This window comes from Podarcis tiliguerta (assembly GCF_965153285.1).
Source record: "Podarcis tiliguerta genome assembly, chromosome: 6".
NCBI lineage: Eukaryota > Metazoa > Chordata > Lepidosauria > Squamata > Lacertidae > Podarcis > Podarcis tiliguerta.
This window is the reverse complement of record NC_139539.1, coordinates 95,119,903-95,139,294: the sequence shown is the minus strand read 5'-3', so window position 1 is coordinate 95,139,294 and position 19,392 is coordinate 95,119,903. Positions and strand designations below refer to the sequence as shown.

The window sequence follows — 19,392 nt, the reverse complement described above, 5'->3', positions numbered from 1 at the left end:
TAGTGTTTAATATAAGTTCAATATTAAAAGTGTTGCCTTCTCTTTTACCTTTGTTTTCCAGTAACTTCCACTCTTTTACCACAAACAGCGCTGACAATCCAAGTCTTTTAACTCAGTCTCTTTCGCTGGGCTCACGCCACTTCAAAGTAAAAAACAAGTTAAGTCCTTGAATTCCGCTTCTTTTAATGGGCTAGTACTGCTGCTGCAGAGTGAAATTTGAATCTGTCTTCCTTTTCTTACTGGTACTTGTTAGAGAAATCTTCGCTTATGGTTAAGTATAATGAGAAAGATTTCCAATATATTTAAGATAAAATCTCCTGTTCTTTACTCTTTATGTGCTAGTCTTTTGGGTCTGTTTCTGAGCAGTTCACTTTGTATAAATAAGTCTCACGGACCCTCTTCTCCTCAAGCTCCCCTTGTTAGCTTAGTGCAGTAATTAAGGGGATTGAGAAAGTGAGAGATTTTGCTGCCATTCTTACCATTTGGGACTCTGAGGCTTGCTGCTGAGGATTGCTCGTGTCCTTGCGTCTAGGTACTCTCTGTCGACTCACCTCCTGGTTAGGACGTGGGCTTCGAAGGGTTCCTTTTTTGACGCTGCCGGACAATGTCCGCCCTGGGCCACGCCCAGAGCCTTTTTGGGGGTCGTGTAGCCTCTGCATTGCCCCCCAAAGTTCCCTCTAACCGCTGCTAGGCGCGCAGAACCCTTGAAGCACATCCACAATGGAGGGCGGAAAAACCGGAAGCCCTTACATACCAGGTTTGGGAGGGAGATTTGGTCTGCAATAGGCTTTTTCCGTAGGGACACGGATGCCCACAGAACCTAGGGCTTGCTGATCAGAAGGTCGGCTGTTCGAATCCCCGTGATGGCGTGAGCTCCCGTTGCTTGGTCCCAGCTCCTGCCAACCTAGCAGTTCGAAAGCACAAAGTGGAAGTAGGTAAATGCCGTATTTTTTGCTCTACAGGACGCACTTTTCCCCCTTCAAAAATTAAGGGGAAATGATCAAAGCAGCAGAAATAAGAGATGATTGGATCCCTTTCTGAGTTCGAGGCATGAGTACCCCCAACAAAAATTTAAAATTCGGTTTTGTAATTTGGAACTAATGTGATTTGATTGGTTTGCTAATAAAAATTATTTTATAAAAAAACAACAACAAAAATTAAGGGGAAATGTGTGTGTGCCCTATGGAGTGAATGCAGGCTGCGCAGCTAAGCCCAAAGCCAGAACAAGGAGAAGGAGCGCTGTGCAGCGCTCCGTCTCACTGTTCTAGCTTGGGGATGGCTGCGCAAAGCCTCCGCAGGGCAGCGGGGTGAAAGCACCCTGCTGCCCTGCGGCGGCTTCAAAGACAGTCCCCGAAGCCAGAACAGCGAGGCGGAGCGCTGCGCAGCGCTCCATCTCACTGTTCTAGCTTGGGGATGGCTGTGCAAAGCCTCCGCAGGGCAGCGGGGTGCCTTCACCCCGCTGCTCTGTAGAGGCTTCAAAGGCTGCACGCTGTTGGCTTCAGGCAGCTATCCGCAAGCTTTCAGAGCGCAGCAGGAGTTCCCGCCATGCTCCGAAGGCTTGCGGATAGCCGCCTGAAGCCTGGAGAGTGAGAGGGGTCAGTGCACACTGATCCCTCTTGCTCTCCAGGCTACGCTTCGCTGGAGAGACGCTGAACAGTTTTCCCTCTCTGCACAGCGCCCCTTCAGCAAAGCGGGAGGAGAAATGGAAGGGGCTCCGTTTCTCCTGCCGCTTCGCTGAAGGGACGCTGAGCAGAGAGGGGGAGAATTCCCCCCCCCTGTTCTCCCCCTCCTATTGTCCGGTGCGTCTTATGGTCTGGTGCGTCCTATAGAGCGAAAAATACGATAGGTGCCGTTCTGGCGGGAAGGTAAACAGCCTTTCCGTGCACTGCTCTACTTTTGCCAGAAGCGGCTGAGTCATCCTGGCCACATGACCCGGAAGCTGTACGCCGGCTCCCTCAGCCTATAGAGCGAGATGAGCGCGCAACCCTAGAGTCGTCCGCGACTGGACCTAACGGTCAGGGGTACCTGTACCTTTACCTAGGCTTTTTCCAGATCTGCCTTACTGCCCTATGTTTCTAAATCTTGAGGGAGAGCAAAAGAAGCAGAATGCAGAAAGAATTAGACATCCTACTTACATTCAAGAAGAAGAAATCTTCATTTTGCCGGAAAACATCATTACTTCTCACAAACCGCCTCCTTTCTCCTGAACTATCCTCAAATAGTTGCTCTTCCCAAAGTCCTCAGCCAAGTCACTCAGCAGGGGGACGTGTCGCAATGGAGGCCCTGACCCTGTTGCTTTAGCTACCTTGCTTAACAATGTTCCCCTTAACATTAATTTTTCGAATATATCTTCCAGTGGGTTTTTATTTTATTTATTTAGGAAAGATCTAGAGCTGGCTTCATCCAGCATGGTGCATTTCTGGAGAGGACAGGAAACCCCTTGCAAACATACACTTTTCAACATGGCGGTGTCACCAAGGAAAAACACTCCTGGCCTAGTCTATGGCTGCTGTTTCTCAATTAATAGTAAAAAATGACCCTTCTCAACATCCTGTAATAATCTGTCCAGTATTATGATGGACAGGAGCAGGACTTCACCCTTAGACCTCCTCATCCCCCTGTTTCCTTCTGTTTCTGCCCAGTGTCTTCTGCCAATCAGCAGCTTTCCTTAGGTTGCAAGGAAGTGAAATGTTATGAGTTTCTTGGTGCCAGACTCCCCTTTGCCATGAGTTTCTGGGTGCCAGGCGCTGAACCCCTGGACACGGAACATCTGGGGAATTGATCTAAGCCATGTTTAAATGTACCCCAAGCTCTACATTTGATTGTTGGTTATTAAAAACTGATTGGAACCATTTCATTTCATTCACAAAAGAAATTTTGACATGTGATTATGATAACAGTTTATATAATAAAGGTGACACGTTTATTGATCCTTTTTGTAAGTTATTATTTGTCTACTTTAATGTCTTCTTTATATATATTAATCAGTAAGGGGGTGGGGTGGGAAGCAGTTTTGCATATGAAACTGGTGGATGGCTGTCATTAATCCAGATCAATTTCATAGACTCATAGAAACTTATAGCTGGAAGGGACCCCAAGGGTCATCTAGTCCAACCCCCTGTGATGCAGGAATCTCAGCAAAAGCATCCATGGCAGACGGCCATCCAGCCTCTGCTTAGTAACCTCCAAGGAAGGAGAGTCCACCGCCTCTCATGGGAATCTGTTCCAACGCCAAACAGCCCTTACTGTCAGAAGGTTTTTGTGAATGTTTAGTTGGAATCTCCTTTCTTATAACTTGAATCCATGGGTTCGAGTCCTACCGTCTAGAGCAGGAGAAAACAAGCTTGTTCCCTCTTCCATGTGACAGCCCTTAAGATATTTGAAGATGGCTGTCAGATCTCCTCTCAGTTTCCTCTTTTCCCGGCCAAACCTACCCAGCTCCTTCAAGTGTTTCTCTTCAATCTGAGTTTCCAGACCCTTGATTGTCTTGGTTGCCCTCCTCTGCACACATTCCAGCTTGTCAACACCCTTCTTAAATGATGGTGCCCAGAACTGGACACAGGACTCCAGGTGTGGCCTGACCAAGGTAGGAGAGAATAGGACTTTGACTTCGTTTCATCAGGACCCTGGACTTCCATAGATGCAACCTAGAACAGCGTTACCATTTTCTGCTGCTGAGCATTCCTTGTGGCTGAGGCTCAGGATAACGCCCCTGGGACCTTTCAGTTCATGGCGTCTATGGAGGCGCAGGTCAATTCTGTGTCCAGGGCAGCTGTTGACCACCTTCATCTAGTACACAGGCTGAGACCCTACCTGCCCACAGACTGTCTCACCGGAGTGGTGCATGCTCTAGTTATCTCTTGCTTGGACTACTGCAATGCACTCTATGTGGGGCTACCTTTGAAGGTGACCCAGAAACTACAACTAATCCAGAATGCGGCAGCTAGACTGGTGACTGGGAGTGGCCCCCAAGACCTACATTGGCTCCCAGTATGTTTCCGGGCACAATTCAAAGTGTTGGTGCTGACCTTTGAAGCCCTAAACGGCCTTGGCCCAGTATACCTGAAGGAGCGCCTCCGCCCCCATCGTTCTGCCTGGACACTGAGGTCCAGCGCTGAGGGCCTTTTGGCGGTTCCCTCCCTGCGAGAAGCCAAGTTACAGGGTAGTGGTGTCTGCCCTGTGGAACCTCCTCCCACCAGATGTCAAAGAGATAAACAGCTACCTGACATTTAGAAGACAACTGAAGGCAGCCCTGTTCTGGGAAGCTTTTAATGTTTGACAGACTATTTTATTTTAATATTTTGTTGGAAGCCGCCCAGAGTGGCTGGGTATAAATAATAAATTATTATTATTATATGATGATGATGACTGTGAGGTGTTACAGGTCATTAACTTCAAGCCACACTGCCATGCCTTTGAAGACACAAACCATCCCAGCTTTTCAGAGCTGGCAATCATGGCTTCTTTAATCTTTGTGTATTGCTCCACCATGTGGCTGAATCATATAAAGCACTGACTTTTACATATCTCTTGACCTCTAATTGCAAGAAGATCTCGTTAACTTGGATTATAATCTTTATAAATTGGAGTTGTGGAGCAGGTCCTTGAGAGTGGGGGGGGGGGGCTCCCACCATTCCTCCTCAGTCCAGCCCCTGACAACCATGTGGGTTACGGCATCGAGGGCTCATTTTGTGGGGCGATGTGAAACGTAGTGTTTTCACCCCCAAACCTTTCAGGGGGCATTCTCTGGGTGTTTGGCGCCACTTTGGAGTGAATCGGACAACGTCTGATTTTTGGAGAAATTGGGATCCCGTGAGTTAGGGCGCCAAAGGCTCATTTTTGGGGGTGCCATGAAATGTGGGGTTTTGACTGCCAAACATTTCAGGGGGCCTTTAGCAGGTGTTTGCCGTTGCTTTGTTGTGAATCCTAAGACATCGGGTTTTCAGAGAAATCGTGGCCACCATAGCTATCCTGACAGATGATTTGGCCTGTCACCCTTGTGTGGAAGTAAAGGAGGAGATTCCCCTACTACTCCGCCTGGGGTCTCCAATGTGGTGCACCCAGCCTCCACTCACACTATTTCTATGTTGGGAAATTGTGTGGGGCAAGTTAAGATTTATCTGTGAAAGAGGACTTAGTATTTTTCTTGCTTTTTAGTGTAATGTACTATGAAAAGGTCTTAATGGGATTTTCTTTTTTAAATGGAATTTTAATGGAATTTTCTTCTTTGTTATTACCCTGTTTGCCACTGTTTGTCCCTGGTAATTAACTGCCCTGATGTCTTTGTAAAACAGAAAAACAACTAAAAACCCACGATGATTTCACTGTGCACACAAGGTGTGTATGAAAGTGAATGTGAGTTACAAGAGATGCTAACCCACTTGTTCTAAAGTGTAAGCCTTCTGGAACATAATATACAACGAGTTAAAAAAGGTTTTGAAATATAATTTTAATAAAAAAACCAGAGGCATTTTAATTAGGTTTAATTGGTGAGGAAATACATAAAAATGAGGTAAACATGTGTATGTATGCCACAACGGCTGCCAGGACACTTTTGGCTCAGAAATGGAAGCAGCAGGAACTCCCAACACTGGAAGATTGGCAGGTCAAGATGACGGAGTACGGAGAGATGGCCAAGTTGACGGGGAAGATCCAGAATCAGCGTGACGATCAGTTTCGTAAGGACTGGAACAAATTTATATTTTATATGAAAAAAAATTGTAAACATTTGAAAATGTTTGTAGGCTTGAACTGAAATGCTCTGTAATGTAAATGTAAGGAACTGATTTACCGATAATAAGGTGAAATATTATAATTTGACAAAGGGTAAATAAGTGCTTATAGAAATGCGAAGAATATGGAAAGTTACGTGGAAGTCAGAAAGAGGGAAGGAAGGAGGTTGATGCTCTTACAGAGTAATATATTAAGTCATAGAATTATGTAACAAAATATGAATATGATTTAAGTGGAAAACTCAATAAAAATACAAGAGATTCTAGCCCTTTCTCCCTGCCTCTAGCATAGGAACCAACTCCTAGGGACCAAGGTACTTTCACCCCCCCCCCAATAAAATATTTGAGGGGGCCCGCCTACCCCCAAAGTTGATGGGCATTGCCATTCAAATGATGTGTGTGCACCATGTCATGTGATCGATTACACAGGACGGGGTTTACCTGGTCCCCCCACCTAATATTTTATTCAAGTTGGCACCCCCTGGTCTCTAGGCCTTCACAGCACAATCCTACGCCTGCTTGCTGAGTCCCGTGAGCCCAATGCAGAAAGGCAGAGACAGCCCTGGATTACTCAGTAGTACATATACGGGGGGGGGGGGGGGACAGAACTTCACTAGACTCCCTTACACCCCACTGCACATTCTTCCCCCATTTTTCTCTTCTTCTTTTTTCCTATTTATTTTGAATTGCTTAGGGGGAGGCAACCTAATATTTTGACTGCTTTAGGGCCTCTAAAGGTCTTCATCTAGCCGTAGGTAGAGATGAAAGGAAGAAGTGAAATACTAAGGGCTGCCTATTTCAGGGAAAGGGCAAGGGAAGGGGCTGCTTCTACAAGTTTCACTGGGACCCAGAGGTGTGGATTGTGGTTCTGCATAGGGATTCTGGCTGCAGCTAGCAGCAACTGACAAATTGGTCCATTTCAGTTTCCATCCTTTTCTCATTTTCCCAGTCTTATATTTGATCCTCCACATTTCTGCAGTACTTTGCATTTTTGAAGAAGAGTCCTCATGCAAATCCAATGCTGCTTGCAATTTTCGGAAGGTTCGCATTTATGCAAGCAACTTTCCTGAATATAATGCGTGCTTGTATGTTCTGTTTCTACACACACGCATTGTAGAGGTGCTTGGCTGCTTAACATGGCGGACTCAGAGACTGCCTCAGTGATGGAGGGCTTAACACCCAGCCCCCCCCCCACGCTTCCATGGAGGCAGGAATGGGCTCAGGAGATGATTGCGGGTCTCCTTTCTAATCAATACCCCTCAACAAGGTATGGAAGGCAATTCAGCCTCAGGTTACCCCCTCCCCTCTTCCAGAATCTCCTGCGAATGGGTGAGATGCTGCCACTGCCACAGACTGGAACAAGAAGCCCACTCCGCCACTGTTAGTGAGTGAAGCAAGCGGGGCATAAGCCCTGGTATTATAATATAATTGCAGTATTGGATCAGCACAGCTACCCAGATTATTGGACTCTCCTAGTTGGCATGGCTATATGACAGCTGTCATGATGAGATTCTGCCCTTTAAAATATACTGTACTACAGCACCAGTGGTTACAGCGACAGTTCAAATCCTCCGCCTTTTCCAGGCACAGTCCATGCCTACCCTTCAATCCGCCGTTTGCTCCGACTGAGCTTTAAAGAGTGGATTTTTGTGAAGAAAGCTCTGGGGCAAAAACCAGCAACAACAATGCTCAATCAATGCTTTTAAGCACGGACTCTACCTGAAAAGTGTGGGGCAAAAGGCAAGTGTGGATAAGCCCTCAATTTCATACATACACATACCTCAGTTTTCTCCCCCTCCCCCTCCACAACACTCCATACCCAGCTCAGTTCTCGTTGGGTTAATTTTGGGGGAAGTCCCCTTGAAGTCCCCCCCTCCCCGCAAAAAAAATAAATGATTTGTGTACTCTTGCAAACCTTGTGCATGTTCACAAACCCAAGTCTGATTATCTTTCCCTCTTGCATGCTGCTTTGACTACCTAAGCCCTGGGGCTCAGAGACTTGAGATCATCACTATCAGTAATGATGGAACTGTGCCAGAGCTCTCCTTTAAGGCACTAGCATCCCCTGGTGTACATTTGTGTACCATCTCTGCCAAACCCATACACAAATTCTGCCAATTTGTGGTACAGCAGAAAAAGGGAAGATCTCATGCAAAATCAGAACTGCTTGCCAAATCTTCCAAGCTTCCCATACTTCTTTGAGGGCGGGTAAGTAGGTATGCTGTTTTGGATACTGCCTTCAGATATGCATTGGCAAAGGGGAGCTCAATCTATTAGCGGCTCAGGCCAGGTTCTCACAAACAGCAGCTGAGGAGGCAAACATGTTTCTGGGCTGCTCCACCTTAGATTGTGCGTGGGATTCCCGAGGTTGAGTGCTGCTACAGACAAAATATATAGACAGATATGAATTCTTTTGTTCATCCTTTGTATGCCACTCTAACAATGGGAAATGTAGTGTTTTCACACACACACACACACCCAATGTTGCATTCTCTGGGTGTTTGGTGCTGCTTTGGAGTGAATCAGATGACATTGGACCTTTGGAGAATTCGTGACCCTGTGGGTTAGGGCAATGAAGCCTCATTTGGGGGGGGCACCATAAAACGTGGGGTTTTCCCTGCCATGGATCACAAAACGGCTGCTGTTTTGTGCAAAGCTGGTAGATTGAGAAACTTGTATTTTATTTTTATTTTTAAAAAGGTAAACTAAAGGTGTGTGCTTACAGGTAAACAGATACCAGTGTGCATGCCCATTATGACCTCAGGGAAGAATCAAGAAAATACAGGTGGTCCCTCTTAACTGACATTCTTAACTGAACAGAACTGAAGGGAGGGGCTGGTTCTGGAGCAAAGCTGTTTAGATTGGGTTTGGGTGGATGCGAAGAGGATGCCTGAAAATTCTTGGGCTTTGCTTCTCAACTTATTCTGCCTTCTGGGACCCCCCAGCCCAACACCAACCACCTCTTGGATAGGTGAGCATGCAGATATTTTGGAATGTGAGCGTGGGGCAGGTTGACCACGTATGAAAGCTCATTTTAGCACAAGTGCTGGCCCCCCTTTTCTCTCCCATGGAGGCCCTGAACTGGCCAGCTCCTTGTTCAGGGCCTCCAAGGGAGAGAAAAGGGAACCTCAGTTACTATTTGCCTTCTGAGGACAATGTCTCACTCCCAGAGCCCCAATACTCACGGCTGCTGCTCTAACAGCCTCAGGACATCCAAGGGATCATGAGCAAAGCACACAAGCCCTGCCCGCCAGATATGAAGCACTCTCCTGAGAGAATTTGGGGTTTTTAATTGGCTAAACAGAGTTTCAGCCCTTGGGGAATTTGATTTTTTAAACATACACCTTCCCCTTCCTTGTGTCCCTGGTGAGAAAAGCCAGTTCTGCTTTCTTCCTTTGATAATTTAATCAGAGGAAATAACTCTTTCGATGGTTTAATAGAATTCTGTACATGCACAGAGGCTGTACCTCTTGAAACCCCAAAGATGGGCAAGATGGGGCACTTCTCTCCACCTGGCTCCACCGGATATTGCTGATGGCCAATGAAAGCCCAAGTAGGGATTCCTAGTGGGGGATGTTGCTGTGGTATATTGGAGGAGCAGGGCCAGGAGGCTAACTTGGACACCTGAGAACACAAATGCAGCAGCAAACCAACTACATGTTTTCTTTTAAATGGACCTTCCTGCTGAGTGTAAAGCACAGATCCTCATTTTTAAAGGGAAAAGGGAGAGAAGGCTTCTCCCAAAGTGTTAGAAGGCCACAAATAATGTAACAATAGAACAAAACAAATGTGCCATTTCATGTGATACAGAATCCTATGTGCAAATCTGTTAGATTGAGAAATTTGTATTAAATAAGAAAAAAAAATTAAAGGTGTGTGCTTGCAGGTAAACAGATTGGAGATTTCCTGCAAGATCTTGTGAGATCTCATTGAAGTCTTGCAAGATGTCGAGGAGAGCAAAATATGTATTGAGATTTGGGAGAGATCTTGCCTGCTCTTTCAGGGACCAAAGCCATCACTGCTGCAGCGCCAAAGGCAGGTGGCTAAGGGGTGGTGAGTGTCCCACGGGGCGAAATGGGACGTACCCCACCCCCCTCAAGCTCAGGATCCCAGAACTAACAACTGTCAGTTGGGAGGAACGGAAGGCAAGGATCCACAGCCCAGGTGGGGCTCGCTAGCTTGGGGGGGAGGAGGTGTGTGATTCCTCAGCTGGAGTAGATGCAGGACAGTTGGGGCTCACATGCCTCATCACCGCAGAAGCTATATCTGGAAAGCTGTCCTGGCCAGGCCGGTGTCCTTTGGCTCCAGTTGGGAGTGAAACAGATGACGTCTGATTTTTGGCAAAATATATTTAAAAAAAAAAAATGATTTTCAAGTTTATACATTTCAATAATTTTGCAGTCATTGTAACATTTCAAAACTTGACTTCCTTCCCCCTCTTTCTGCAGTTCCTTAAATTGATTCTTCATATCTTATGCATATCCAAATTACCTTAATTTCTTCATTTATGCATCTGCTTTAAATATATATTAAACTGCAGGTTATTCCAATAATCCTGCCAATGTTCTTATCTGTTAACAGTTTGTAACTATTCATTAAACCATTTCCATTCTTTAATAAAAAGTTTGTTCTCTTGCTCCTAGAAACGGTCAGCATGCGACAGAGGCCACATCCTGGGAACGGCTTTGACTGGCCACCTAAACCAGGTGAGGGCAGCCAAGGAGTCTCAAATGCACAGGAACTTCCCCTGTGTGCAAAGACAGCCTCCAGCAGATTGAGCGGACAAAACCAAGCGTGGGCCCAGTGGTCAAGAAGGTGGTTTCTGCAAAGCTGTGGAGGGAAGTGAGGGGCAGATGGGGCTCATCCACCTATAAAGGTAGCCCATCGAGGAGAAGGAAAACTCTGATCCTAATTTGCCTTGTGGGATATCTTTGGGAGCTGAAAAGGCTAAGGAGTAAACCCTACACAAATCTGGAGTGGAGTCCCTCCGGCGGTTGGATGGCACCGTTTACAACCCCTTCTGACAATTCCTGCAGCCCAACTGGTGCCTAACTCTGCTTTCCTTGGAGACACATCTGCAAGGCCAAGAGAGGGAGTCTTGTCATCTGGGAAGCCCAGGACCTCCAGACACACTGCCCAGTCTTGCTCCCTGGAGAGGTCACTTTGGGACTGCTGACACCCTTGCTTGATTTTGACCTCACCCCCAGAGGCACACTCCATTGCTTCTCAAGACAGACAAATGCCAACATTAAAAAACTATTTGAAAGAACTTTATTTCATTCACAACAGACAATCTGGCATGTGATTAGGACAGTGGTTTTCAGACAACGGGTGACACGTTTATTGATCCAGCTTGGAAGTCTCTTGACTTGTCTTCGCACATGCGCAGTTCCATCTAGGAGCAACAACAAGGGAAGGAACCAAACTGTCGACTCCTGCAGAGAGACTCAGGATTTCCACTCATGCTCACAAACGTAGGAAAAAGCACCACCTAGGATAAAAGGATGATCACAGAATAGCATGTTTGTAAAGGAACTTGATTAGAATAATAATAATGATTTTTTTTTCTATTTGGGTTTGTGGGGAAGGGGGGGACTGGGTCTTGGTGGGGAGGGAGATCTGTGCTGGAGATGCTGGCCTCACTGCTGTCGCTGCCCGGAAGAGAAAAGAAGAGAAAAGATTTTGAATCTTTCCATTTATTATTATGTTGACAACCCATCTTTCCTTCAAGGATCTCCAGGTGGCTTACGCTATTCTCCCTTTCTTTAATTATAATTACTTCCTCATTCCATTTCTCTTCCAATATCTCTTCCTCCTCCTCCTCGCAGACCAGGGGGTGGATTTTAGGGGCACGACAGCAGGAGGCCGGCAGCTCACCCAGCCTGCCACACTGGCCATTCTCTCTTTCAACAGCCTTTGAGAACAACTGAGTAGGCATCTAGAGCGTCAACTGAACAGGCATGTGGATCAGCTAGTCACTGGGCACAGTCTATTCTTTTGGAGGGGGCTTTCCCCAGTTTCAATTTATAAGAAGTTTGAAAGGTTGCCTCTTTATAAAGTCTGTTTCCTTGTGACGAGAGACCACACTGGAGACTCATAGTGTTTTTGAAATATATAAAGGTAAAGGGGCCCCTGACCATTAGGTCCATTCGTGACCGACTCTGGGGTTGCGGTGCTCTTCTCGCTTTACTGGCTAAGGGAGCCGGCGTTTGTCCGCAGACAGCTTCCGGGTCATGTGGCCAGCATGACTAAGCTGCTTCTGAACCAGAGCAGCGCACGGAAACGCCTTTATCTTCCCGCCGGAGCGTTACCTATCTACTTGCACTTTGACATGCTTTCGAACTGCTAGGTTGGCAGGAGCAGGGACCGAGCAATGGGAGTTCACTCCGTCGTGGGGATTCGAACCGCCAACCTTCTGATAGGCAAGTCCTAGGCTCTGTGGTTTAACCCACAGCGCCACCCACATCCCTATTTATTTATTTAGATACTTGGGTTTGGGGCGAAGGGAGAACTGGGTCATGGAGCGGGGAAGAGCTGTACTAGAGCTGCTGGCCTCACTGCTATCGCTGCCTGGAAGAGAAATGAAGAGAAAAAATTCTTAATTTTTTCGTTGATTATTACATTAATGATCCATCTTTCCTGCAAGGATCTCCAGGTGGATTGCATTATTCTCCCTTCCTCATCCCATCCCTGAACTCTTCTTGAATCAGGGAGCTGCCTCCCCCCATCCCAGGGATCCAGATTCTCTCTGACCTCCCTGTTCCTCAAGAACAAAGATCACCATCTCTCACCATCTATATTGGCATTGGTGGCATCCATCCGCTGGTCGCTTGGTCTTACATAAAATGTTTTCACCTTCACTAAAGATTCCTTCTGATCTTCATAACCATCACTTCATCCTCCCATTTCTCTTCCAATATCTCTTCCTCCTCCTCCTCACGGACCAGGGGATAGATCTTTGGCACGTGACAGCAGGAGACCAGCAGCTCACGCAGCCAATCTTTATAAACTAATCTAACCATGACATGGTTCCCCACGTTTCTGAATCTTGAGGGATAGTAAAAGAAACAGAATGCAGAAGGAATTAGGAATCCTACTTACACTTTATATGAAGAAAGTCTCTTCATTACACGTATTTCCTTTCTCACAAACATCCTCCTCAAACTAAATATGCTCATCTTTAATTTTATAGTCCCTCTCCTCTTTTGTCCAGTTCCACCCCTCCTTTCGGCGCTTTTCTTTTCTTGATTCTCCAATTAGTCCAGCCATTTCTCCTAGACCACGCTACACCATCTTTATAGGTTAGTGTTTAATATAAGTTCAATATTAAAAGTGTTGCCTTCTCTTTTACCTTTGTTTTCCAGTAACTTCCACTCTTTTACCACAAACAGCGCTGACAATCCAAGTCTTTTAACTCAGTCTCTTTCGCTGGGCTCACGCCACTTCAAAGTAAAAAAGAAGTTAAGTCCTTGAATTCCGCTTCTTTTAATGGGCTAGTACTGCTGCTGCAGAGTGAAATTTGAATCTGTCTTCCTTTTCTTACTGGTACTTGTTAGAGAAATCTCCGCTTATGGTTAAGTATAATGAGAAAGATTTCCAATATATTTAAGATAAAATCTCCCATTCTTTACTCTTTATGTGCTAGTCTTCTGGGTCTGTTTCTGAGCAGTTCACTTTGTATAAATAAGTCTCACAGACCCTCTTCTCCTCAAGCTCCCCTTGTTAGCTTAGTCCAGTAATTAAGGGGATTGAGAAAGTGAGAGATTTTGCTGCCATTCTTACCATTTGGGACTCTGAGGCTTGCTGCTGAGGATTGCTCGTGTCCTTACGTCTAGGTACTGTCTGTCGACTCACCTCCTGGTTAGGACGTGGGCTTCGAAGGGTTCCTTTTTTGACGCTGCCGGACAATGTCAGCCCTGGGCCACACCCAGAGCCTTTTTGGGGGTCGTGTAGCCTCCGCGTTGTCCCCGAAGTTCCCTCTAACAGCTGCTAAGCGCGGAGAACCCATGAAGCACATCCACAACGGAGGGCGGAAAAACCAGAAGCCCTTACATACCAGGTTTGGGAGGGGGATTTGGTCTGCGATAGGCTTTTTCTGTAGGGACACAGATGCCCACAGAGCCTAGGACTTGCCGATCAGAAGGTTGGCGGTTCGAATCCCCGTGATGGGGTGAGCTCCCGCTGCTCGGTCCCAGCTCCTGCCAACCTAGCAGTTCGAAAGCACAAAGTGGAAGTAGATAAATACCGTATTTTTCACTCTACAGGACGCACTTTTTCCCCTCCAAAAATTAAGGGGAAATGATCAAAGCAGCAGAAATAAGAGATGATTGGATCCCTTTCTGAGCTCGAGGCATGGGTACCCCCAACAAAAAATTAAAATTCGGTTTTGTAATTTGGAACTAATGTGATTTGATTGGTTTGCTAATAAAAATTATTTTATAAAAAAAAAAAACACAACAAAAATTAAGGGGAAATGTGTGTGAATGCAGGCTGCGCAGCTAAGCCCAAAGCCAGAACAGGGAGAAGGAGCGCTGTGCAGCGCTCCATCTCACTGTTCTAGCTTGGGGATGGCTGTGCAAAGCCTCCGCAGGGCAGCAGGGTGCCTTCACCTCGCTGCTCAGCGGAGGCTTCAAAGGCTGCACACCGTTGGCTTCAGGCAGCTATCCGCAAGTTTCAGAGCGCAGTAGGAGTTCCCGCCGTGCTCCGAAGGCTTGCGGATAGCCGCCTGAAGCCTGGAGAGTGAGAGGGGTCAGTGCAGACCGATCCCTCTTGCTCTCCAGGCTACGCTTCACTGGAGAGGTGCTGCACAGTTTTCCCTCTCTGCAAAACGCCCCTTCAGCAAAGCGGCAGGAGAAATGGAAGGGGCTCCGTTTCTCCTGCCGCTTCGCTGAAGGGACGCTGAGCAGAGAGGGGGAGAATTTTTTTCCCCCTGTTCTCCCCCTCCTATTGTCCGGTGCATCTTATGGTCTGGTGCGTCCTATAGAGCGAAAAATACGATAGGTGCCGTTCTGGCGGGAAGGTAAACAGCCTTTCCGTGCACTGCTCTACTTTTGCCAGAAGCGGCTGAGTCATCCTGGCCACATGACCCGGAAGCTGTACGCCGGCTCCCTCAGCCTATAGAGCGAGATGAGCGTGCAACCCTAGAGTCGTCCGTGACTGGACCTAACGGTCAGGGGTACCTGTACCTTTACCTAGGCTTTTTCCAGATCTGCCTTACTGCCCTATGTTTCTAAATCTTGAGGGAGAGCAAAAGAAGCAGAATGCAGAAAGAATTAGACATCCTAGGCTTTTTCCAGATCTGCCTTACTGGCCTAGGTTTCTAAATCTTGACGGAGAGCAAAAGAATCAGAATGCAGAAAGAATTAGACATCCTACTTACATTCAAGAAGAAGAAATCTTCATTTTGCCGGAAAACATCATTACTTCTCACAAACCGCCTCCTTTCTCCTGAACTATCCTCAAATAGTTGCTCTTCCCAAAGTCCTCAGCAGGGGGACGTGTCGCAATGGAGGCCCTGACCCTGTTGCTTTAGCTACCTTGCTTACCAATGTGAATTGTTCCCCTTAACATTAATTTTTCAAATATATCTTCCAGTGGGTTTTTATTTATTTAGGAAAGATCTAGAGCTGGCTTCATCCAGCATGGTGCATTTCTGGACAGGACAAGAAACACCTTGCAAACACACACTTTTCAACATGGCGGTGTCACCAAGGAAAAACACTCCTGGCCTAGACTATGGCTGCTGTTTCTCAATTAATAGTAAAAAACGACCCTTCTCAACATCCTGTAATAATCTGTCCAGTATTGTGATGGACAGGAGCAGGACTTCACCCTTAGACCTCCTCATCCCCCTGTTTCCTTCTGTTTCTGCCCAGTGTCTTCTGCCAATCAACAGCTTTCCTTAGGTTGCAAGGAAGTGAAATGTTATGAGTTTCTTGGTGCCAGACTCCCCTTTGCCATGAGTTTCTGGGTGCCAGGCGCTGAACCCCTGGACACTGAACATCTGGGGAATTGATCTAAGCCATGTTTAAATGTACCCCAAGCTCTACATTTGATTGTTGGTTATTAAAAACTGATTGAAACCATTTCATTCACAAAAGAAATTTTGACATGTGATTATGATAACAGTTTATATAATAAAGGTGACACGTTTATTGATCCTTTTTGTAAGTTATTATTTGTCTACTTTAATGTATTTTTTATATATATATATCAGTAAGGGGGTGGGGTGGAAAGCAGTTTTGCATATGAAACTGGTGGGTGGCTGTCATTAATCCAGATCAATTTCATAGACTCATAGAAACTTATATCTGGAAGGGACCCCAAGGGTCATCTAGTCCAACCCCCTGTGATGCAGGAATCTCAGCAAAAGCATCCATGGCAGACGGCCATCCAGCCTCTGCTTAGTAACCTCCAAGCAAGGAGAGTCCACCCCCTTACTCTCATGGGAATCTGTTCCAACGCCAAACAGCCCTTACTGTCAGAAAGCTTTTATGAATGTTGAGTTGGAATCTCCTTTCTTATAACTTGAATCCATGGGTTCGAGTCCTACCGTCTAGAGCAGGAGAAAACAAGCTTGTTCCCTCTTCCATGTGACAGCCCTTAAGATATTTGAAGATGGCTGTCAGATCTCCTCTCAGTTTCCTCTTTTCCCGGCCAAACCTACCCAGCTCCTTCAAGTGTTTCTCTTCAATCGTAGTTTCCAGACCCTTGATTGTCTTGGTTGCCCTCCTCTGCACACATTCCAGCTCGTCAACACCCTTCTTAAATGATGGTGCCCAGAACTGGACACAGGACTCCAGGTGTGGCCTGGCCAAGGTAGGAGAGAGTAGGACTTTGACTTCGTTTCATCAGGACCCTGGACTTCCATAGATGCAACCTAGAACAGCGTGACCATTTTCTGCTGCTGCACATTCCTTGTGGATGAGGCTCAGGGTAATGCCCCCGGGACCTTTCAGTTCATGGTGTCTAAGGAGGCGCAGGTCAATTCTGTGTCCAGGGCAGCTGTTGACCAGCTTCATCTAGTACACAGGCTGAGACCCTACCTGCCCACAGACTGTCTCGCCAGAATGGTGCATGCTCTAGTTATCTCTTGCTTGGACTACTGCAATGCTCTCTATGTGGGGCTACCTTTGAAGGTGACCCAGAAACTACAACTAATCCAGAATGCGGCAGCTAGACTGGTGCCTGGGAGTGGCCCCCAAGACCTACATTGGCTCCCAGTATGTTTCCGGGCACAATTCAAAGTGTTGGTGCTGACCTTTGAAGCCCTAAACAGCCTCGGCCCAGTATACCTGAAGGAGCGCCTCCACCCCCATCGTTCTGCCTGGACACTGAGGTCCAGCGCTGAGGGCCTTTTGGCGGTTCCCTCCCTGCGAGAAGCCAAGTTACAGGGTAGTGGTGTCTGCCCTGTGGAACCCCCTCCCACCAGATGTCAAAGAGATCAACAGCTACCTGACATTTAGAAGACAACTGAAGGCAGCCCTGTTCTGGGAAGCTTTTAATGTTTGACAGACTATTTTATTTTAATATTTTGTTGGAAGCTGCCCAGAGTGGCTGGGTATAAATAATAAATTATTATTATTATATGATGATGATGACTGTGAGGTGTTACAAGTCATTAACTTCAAGCCACACAAACCATCCCAGCTTTTCAGAGCTGGCTATCATGGCTTCTTTAATCTTTGTGTATTGCTCCACCATGTGGCTGAATCATATAAAGCACTGACTTTTACATATCTCTTGACCTCTAATTGCAAGAAGATCTCGTTAACTTGGATTATAATCTTTATAAATTGGAGTTGTGGAGCAGGTCCTTGAGAGTGGGGGGGCTCCCACTATTCCTCCTTAGTCCAGCCCCTGACAACCATGTGGGTTACTGCGTCGAGGGCTGATTTTGTGGGGCGATGTGAAACGTAGTGTTTTCACCCCCAAACCTTGCAGGGGGCATTCTCTGGGTGTTTGGCGCCGCTTTGGAGTGAATCGGACAACGTCTGACTTTTGGAGAAATTGGGATCCCGTGAGTTAGGGCGCCAAAGGCTCATTTTTGGGGGTGCCATGAAATGTGGGGTTTTGACTGCCAAACATTTCAGGGGGCCTTTAGCAGGTGTTTGCCTTTGCTTTGTTGTGAATCCTAAGACATCGGGTTTTCAGCGAAATCGTGGCCACCATAGCTATCCTGACAGATGATTTGGCCTGTCACCCTCGTGTGGAAGTAAAGGATGAGATTCCCCTACTCCTCCGCCTGGGGTCTCCAATGTGGTGCACCCAGCCTCCACTCACACTATTCCTATGTTGGGAAATTGTGTGGGGCAAGTTAAGATTTATCTGTGAAAGAGGGCTTAGTATTTTTCTTGCTTTTTAGTGTAATGTACTATGAAAAGGTCTTAATGGATGATGGACGGCTTAACACCCAGCGCCACACACACACACACACACACACAGACACCTGCTTCCATGGAGGCAGGAATGGGCTCAGGAGATGATTGCGGGTCTCCTTTCTAATCGATACCCCTCAACAAGGTATGGAAGGCAATTCAGCCTCAGGTTACCCCCCCCCCCCCATTCAGAGTCTCCTGCGAATGGGTGAGATGCTGCCACTGCCACAGACTGGAACAAGAAGCCCACTCCGTCACTGTTAGTGAGTGAAGCAAGCAGGGGCCTAAGCCCTGGTATTATGATATAATTGCAGTATTGGATCAGCACAGCTACCCAGATTATTGGACTCTCCTAGTTGGCATGGCTATATGACAGCTGTCATGATGAGATTCTGCCCTTTAAAATATACTGTACTACAGCACCAGTGGTTATAGCAACAGTTCAAATCCTCCGCCTTTTCCAGGCACAGTCCATGCCTACCCTTCAATTCACCATTTGCTCCGATTGAGCTTTAAAGAGTGGATTTTTGTGAAGAAAGCTCTGGGGCAAAAACCAGCAACAACAGTGCTCAATCAATGCTTTTAAGCACGGACTCTGCCTGAAAAGTGTGGGGCAAAAGGCAAGTGTGGATAAGCCCTCAATTTCATACATACACATACCTCAGTTTTCTCCCCCTCCCCCTCCACAACACTCCATACCCAGCTCAGTTCTCGTTGGGTTAATTTTGGGGGAAGTCCACTTGAAGTCCCCCCCTCCCCGCAAAAAAAATAAATGATTTGTGTACTCTTGCAAACCTTGTGCATGTTCACAAACCCAAGTCTGATTATCTTTCCCTCTTGCATGCTGCTTTGACTACCTAAGGCCTGGGGCTCAGAGACTTGAGATCATCACTATCCGTAATGATGATGGAACTGTGCCAGAGCTCTCCTTTAAGGCACTAGCATCCCCTGGTGTACATTTGTGTACCATCTCTGCCAAACCCATACACAAATTCTGCCAATTTGTGGTACAGCAGAAAAAGGGAAGATCTACTGCAAAATCAGAACTGCTTGCCAAATCTTCCAACCTTCCCATACTTCTTTGAGGGCGGGTAAGTAAGTGTGCTGTTTTGGATACTGCCTTCAGATGTGCATTGGCAAAGGGGAGCTCAATCTATTAGCGGCTCAGGCCAGGTTCTCACAAACAGCAGCTGAGGAGGCAAACATGTTTCTGGGCTGCTCCACCTTAGATTGTAGGTGGGATTCCCGAGGTTGAGTGCTGCTACAGACAAAATATATAGACA

General features: G+C 46.7%; 2 long non-coding RNA genes across 3 annotated transcripts; both read left to right on the top strand.

Annotated features, from left to right (window-relative positions):
* Window positions 1–443: 443 nt before the first annotated feature.
* LOC310680198 lies at window positions 444–14,167 on the top strand. The gene is made up of 2 exons (XR_014512672.1): window positions 444–565; window positions 13,614–14,167. It is a non-coding gene; the product is annotated as an uncharacterized lncRNA (long non-coding RNA).
* Window positions 8,526–13,602, top strand: LOC310680204. Of its 2 annotated transcripts, XR_014512681.1 has the most exons (3): window positions 8,577–8,703; window positions 10,376–11,875; window positions 13,325–13,602. It is a non-coding gene; the product is annotated as an uncharacterized lncRNA (long non-coding RNA). The 2 variants fall into 2 exon arrangements; XR_014512682.1 differs by lacking the exon at window positions 13,325–13,602 and having other exon boundaries at window positions 8,526–8,703; window positions 10,376–11,302.
* Window positions 14,168–19,392: the final 5,225 nt, after the last annotated feature.